Source organism: Lolium rigidum, chromosome 1, assembly GCF_022539505.1.
Source record: "Lolium rigidum isolate FL_2022 chromosome 1, APGP_CSIRO_Lrig_0.1, whole genome shotgun sequence".
Lineage (NCBI taxonomy): Eukaryota > Viridiplantae > Streptophyta > Magnoliopsida > Poales > Poaceae > Lolium > Lolium rigidum.
In genome coordinates, this window is record NC_061508.1 from 343,369,521 (window position 1) to 343,376,037 (window position 6,517).

General features: G+C 39.9%; 1 long non-coding RNA gene across 1 annotated transcript; it reads right to left on the minus strand.

The window, feature by feature from the left end:
* Nucleotides 1-3,536: 3,536 nt before the first annotated feature.
* LOC124684495 lies at nucleotides 3,537-6,281 on the minus strand. The gene is made up of 4 exons (XR_006997046.1): nucleotides 6,121-6,281; nucleotides 5,972-6,036; nucleotides 3,920-4,184; nucleotides 3,537-3,803 (listed from the first exon to the last, which is right to left on the minus strand). It is a non-coding gene; the product is annotated as an uncharacterized LOC124684495 (long non-coding RNA).
* Between the last annotated feature and the right edge of the window lie 236 nt (nucleotides 6,282-6,517).

The window sequence follows — 6,517 nt, forward strand, 5'->3', positions numbered from 1 at the left end:
CCATTATTAGTAGGAGGTGCAGCAACATGTGGAGCATTAACATTACTAGTGGTGGTAATAGTTCAAACTTTAGCTACATTATTCTCTTTAGCAAGTTTTTCATTTTCTTCTCTTTCCCACCTAGCATGCAATTCAGCCATTAATCTTATATTCTCATTAATTCTAACTTGGATGGCATTTGCTGTAGTAGCAATTTTATTTTCAATATCCTTATTAGGCATAACTTTCAATTTCAAAAGAGCAACATCAGAGGCAAGACTATCAACCTTAGAAGCAAGAATATCAATTTTATTGAGCTTTTTCTCAACAGATTTGTTAAAAGCAGTTTGTGTACTAATAAATTCTTTAAGCATAGCTTCAAGTCCAGGGGGTGTGTTCCTATTATTGTTGTAAGAATTCCCATAAGAATTACCATAACCGTTACCATTATTATTTGTGGTTGTGAAGTCACACAACTTAGTGTTTTCAGGGGTATTCATTTTAGCAGTGGTAAATAGAGCAAACTAGATAAAGTAAATGCAAGTAACTAATAATTTTTTTTTGTGTTTTTGATATGGAGAACAAGGCAGTAAATAAAGTAAAACTAGCAACTAATTTTTTTGTGTTTTGATATAATACAGCAAACAAAGTGGTAAATAAAATAAAACAAGACAAAAACAAAGTAAAGAGATTGGATTGTGGAGACTCCCCTTGCAGCGTGTCTTGATCTCCCCGGCAACGGCGCCAGAAAATGTGCTTGATGCGTGCAATCGACACGTCCGTTGGGAACCCCAAGAGGAAGGTGTGATGCGGACAGTAGCAAGTTTTCCCTCGTAAAGAAACCAAGGTTTATCGAACCAGGAGGAGCCAAGAAGCACGTTGAAGGTTGATGGCGGCGAAGTATAGTGTGGCGCAACACCAGGGATTCCGGCGCCAACGTGGAACCTGCACAACACAACCAAAGTACTTTGCCCCAACGAAACAGTGATGTTGTCAATCTCACCGGCTTGCTGTAACAAAGGATTAGATGTATAGTGTGGATGATGATTGTTTGCAGAAAATAGTAAAGAACAAGTATTGCAGTAGATTGTATTCGATGTAAAGAATAGGACCGGGGTCCACAGTTCACTAGAGGTGTCTCTCCCATAAGACAAATAGCATGTTGGGTGAACAAATTACAGTCGGGCAATTGACAAATAGAGAGGGCATGACAATGCACATACATGATATGATAAGTATAGTGAAATTTAATTGGGCATTACGACAAAGTACATAGACCGCTATCCAGACATGCATCTATGCCTAAAAAGTCCACCTTCAGAGTTATCATCCGAACCCCTTCCAGTATTAACTTGTAAACAACGAGACAATTGCATTAAGTATGGTGCGTAATGTAATCAATAACTACATCCTCGAACATAGCATCAATGTTTTATCCCTAGTGGCAACAAGCACATCCACAACCTTAGAACTTTCTCGTCACCGTCCTGCATTTAATGGAGGCATGAACCCACTATCGAGCATAAATACTCCCTCTTGGAGTTAAGAGCAAAAACTTGGCCAGAGCCTCTACTAATAACGGAGAGCATGCAAGATCATAAACAACACATAGGTAATAGATTGATAATCAACATAACATAATATTCTCTATCCATCGGATCCCGACAAACACAACATATAGCATTACAGATAGATGATCTTGATCATGTTAGGCAGCTCACAAGATCCAACACTGAAGCACATAAGGAGAAGACGACCATCTAGCTACTGCTATGGACCCATAGTCCAGGGTGAACTACTCACTCATCACTCCGGAGGCGACCATGACGGTGAAGAGTCCTCCGGGAGATGATTCCCCTCTCCGGCGAGGTGCCGAAGGCGATCTCCCGAATCCCCCGAGATGGGATTGGCGGCGGCGGCGTCTCGCAAGGTTTTCCGTATCGTGGCTCTCGGCATCGGGGGTTTCGCGACGGAAGCTTTAAGTAGGCGGAAGGGCAGGTCGGGGGCCACACGAGGGCCCCACACACCGAGGCCACGCGACCAAGGCCCGGGCCGCGCCGCCTCGTTGTGGCGGCGCCTCGTGGCCCCACTTCGTCTCTCCCTCGGACTTCCGGAAGCTTCGTGCAAAAATAGGACCCCGGACGTTGATTTCGTCCAATTCCGAGAATATTTCCTTTGTAGGATTTCTGAAACCAAAAACAGCAGTAAAACAAAGAATCGGCTCTTCGGCATCTCGTTAATAGGTTAGTGCCGGAAAATGCATAAATATGACATAAAGTATGCATAAAACATGTAGATATCATCAATAATGTGGCATGGAACATAAGAAATTATCGATACGTCGGAGACGTATCATTTCCATAACCATTTTAAAAGCAATGCAATGTTCATAATTTTCAGGTCCAAAACCCATATGCCCCCTTGGTCTTTTGGCATGCCAATTGATCATCTGGTATTTTTTCTTGTCTTCACCTTCATCCTAGAGGAATCTATTTCTAATTTTGTCCAATTTTATTTTTGTCCCTTTAGGTATTCTATAGAAGGACAGCATGTACAAAGGAACACTTGATAATAAAGAGTTTATCAGAGTAACTCTTCCTCCCGTTACAAGCATTTTCCTTTGCTAGCCCAATCCGTTCCTCATTTTTCCTTCAGTAGGATCCTAATCCGTTATTAATCTTTACTAGCAATAAACGGGCGCGGCGGAACACCGCGCCATATAGTGAGCAGCTGGTGGTAATTTTTGGCGGTCTGGGCAATGTAGTGGAAGGAAAATGTACAGGTAAAGTGTGGTAAATAATGAGTCCCTTGGGTGGCACTTAATTTATTTTCGGTTTTTTATTGGACTTGACAAAAAGAATGAATATTTTTCTGGCCAAACAATTAGGTATAAAGCTATTTATAACAAAATTTTGATACATGATACACCAATTGCAGGGTGTCGTACAGAAGGATAATAAACTTGCTAACTTGGATGATAATAAAACTGCTAACTTGTACACTGGATGATATACCAAGTTTTACATCCATACATAAATCCTACTTTAGCTACCCCGTCTTCTTCATCCAATGGTATATTGATTTACCAGTGATTATTGCAGTGTCGCTTGCGCTTGTGGCTGAACAAAGGCCGTCGCATATCAGCAGTACACCAAAGGCAAGAGATGACATCATGACAGACTTGTAAACCCACCAGTAGACATGCCAATTGTGAGCACGCCATAGGTATAGAACAAACCAGAATACAGCCTACAAATTGAAGAAAAATAATTTGAGCTAAGAACAACCAGGAAAAAGGAACTGCAGAAGATAGAGAACAAATAAGCATATAAACAAAAGGTTACCTATTATGTCTTGAGAATCTATAAAATACCGAGGACCTCCTTGTAAACTATATTCTTAGTACCATTAGATGGCACACCATTTTCATCTTCAGTGAAAAGCTTCAGCCCGCTTCGAGAAATAACACGGTGATACAGGATAAAGCGGCATAAACCAGGCCATGTGAAAATACAAGGTTCCTAAGATAAACACAAATCTTAGAAAGTGTTTGGCCTTCACTCTTGTTAATAGTGATACTTTAGCATTAAAGAACCGGGAACTGGCACCGTTGTGAAGTAAATGGCCACTTCAAATCAACAGAATTCAGAACAATTCTCGGAATAGACACACCTGCCTCTATGCAAGCCACTAATTATTTCCCCTTCCAGAACTTTTCCGCCAAGCCATATAATCAGTAGCCGAGTACCATTACACAAGCCCAGTGACTGGTTAATGTTTCTAAGAAGCATCACCAGGACGCCAACCTTCAAATTAAGCTCATGCTGAGGAAAATTATTGATCGTCACAGAGTGGAGAAACTCAGGAGGATAGGGAGGATCAGTATCAGAAACATGATCAGTTGATTTAGATATAGACTATAGAGTCACAACTGAAGTACCTCTGAAGCTTCCCAGCGCAAGCTGAAATACTGAATCATTAATCTCATCAACTGTATTTGTTGGACACACAATAGAACGTTGTGCAAGATAATCAGCAGAAGTATAACTGAAAAAGAAAGAATCATAAACACTCTGAATGGCTGCATCCACATTACTGGAAGTCGGATGCAACACAAGATCTTCAGGAATTGTTATCCAGGAACCGGAGTCCTCCCCACCTGTGGAGTGTCCTAAAATATCACCATTGCCAACATCGAAAACCCACTGTACAAATGCAGAACATTCTTCACAATCAGAAGATGACAAATCAAGATGCTTATGACACATATTGGGGAAGTAAGGATGAAACTATCTAGAGAAATTTTTATCCTAGATTTGAATTTCAAAGGAAACATAGTATTTTTAATTTCAACTACCAAGGCTTCTAATTATGGTTTAGCCTCAATTGACCATTGGACCCTCGAAACAAAGCTCTATAAACTATTTCTTAGAAGGATGCGATAACACACTGTTCAAGGAGAACTCAACTATCATGATATTGATTCTTTTTCTATACAGAAACCTTATCTCAGCCGTACTGAATTAATGTAAAGACTATGTATACCATGAAAATACTTTAGTATGTTATGGATTTTTCTTAACGACATAGGACATGACAATTTTTAATCTGCTTGTCTTAAATAGGATAATATACGATGACACACCTGAACTACATGTGAGAACTCAAGTAAGAAATCATTTTCCTAGAGAATATATATAAATTCATCACTGAAACTAAAGTCTAGATCAATAGTTAAATCAAATAATTGCATAAACTACTGACCAAAGGAGCAAAATCTACGTATAGGTTACGTGACCAACTTCCATGTACACATGGTAAGTGACGACCATCTAACAAAAGTCTGCGCCCACGTTATTTCTAATACGCCATTTACACTCATGATCTTTACCTACCAAAGAAACCTGAAAGATGATATAGTCCATTCTTCATTGACTTAGAAAGGACCGTGGCATTCTGGGCCATCTTTACTATTGAACTTCTGGCTCTTTCTTCCCTATATAGCTGTGAAATTCAAACCCAGCAATCAATCCCTCTTTGTTATTGCATTGACATAAGTACTATCATCATGTTATGGAAGATAGAAATCTCGTTCATAAGACAAAAAAGATGCAATCCAACAAACAAAAACCACAAACCACATTAGTATTTTTGACCCGTTTTTGAAAATAGTCACCGCATAAGCCTTACCCTTGAGACTTAGCACATCCAGATAAAGGATAGAGTTGAATGGTTTCGTTGGAGGCAAGGCATGCCCGAAATATATAGTTCCAGGGCTGCACCCTTCATGTAAACCTCACCAACAAACTTCACTGAGAAATCTGATGCATGTCTTAAACCACTGAGGAAGAATTAGCAAACCATTGTTTATAAGTCAGAATCAAATTAGAACAGAAAACACTGACTGAGATCATGTAAGGCACGTCCATTCAACCTGTAGGAATCATGTGTTGATGGTTCCAGTAATGTGTGTTTATTTTACATTATATAATCATTCCTTCATACACTATATAATCATCCTTAATACATGAATATTTTTCAGGTTCAATTTCACTGATTTGTGCAAATTTGATTCAATATACATGACTATTTTTCAGGTTCAGTTTCACTGATTTGTGCAAATTCGATTCAATTCATAGAAATTGCAACCTTAGCAGAAAGCTGCACACCCAACGACCCAGTCTTCATACCGTTTTAAAGCAGCATATTCCGTGCGTGAAGTATATATCAACTAAATCATAAACTAAACATATACAAAATAAAATCTGATGGATATAAACTAAACCATATGTATTCCAGAAATATCACATTGTTACTTAATACATGAATACAGAGACGATCACATAATTTCTGTAAGAGGAATGCTAACATCTTGAGAAAATCCAAATTCTTTTCACCCCCAAAACTGACCACATGTATTATCAATGTTTTTTCTGGTTCACCAACACTAACAGGAGGAGAAATTACAATCTATTAACCAGTGTATTGTTACCTCTAACATTTTGATCGCTGATTTTAAAGTAACTGAGGATGCTTCTAGCTAGATAGCAGCAAAATCTGCAACAGAACAGTATCAGCCAAGTTGCTGGCAAACGAAAAAAAGAGCTGAATGAGGAAATGTGAACCAAAAGAAAGCAGCACCTCTCCATGTACAGCCCCATCTCCTCCTTAATCGTTTTCCCCCTCCTCAATGCCTCAAGGATCAACCGAAATACCAATAATTACCAAATGAATTGTGGGAAGGTAGCAGAGCAAAGCGAACAACTGAAGTACCAACAATTATCGCCTGAACTATTGCAGGGGGAGCAGGCTCTGTAGCGAGCAATGTCTCCAGAGCAGCGAGGCTGCCACCGATGAAGTGCCGCTCCACCATCGAGCCCTCACATGTGATGCTGCACCTCCACCGTATCCTCTTGCAGTCGCAGTCACGGCGCCTATGCAACAGCACCAGCTCCCTCATGGCCATGCACTATCCTCAAAATCAGCAGCCCTTCCCGAGCAGTAGGGCTCAAAGAACTGAAGTAACTCCAGCTCTGTA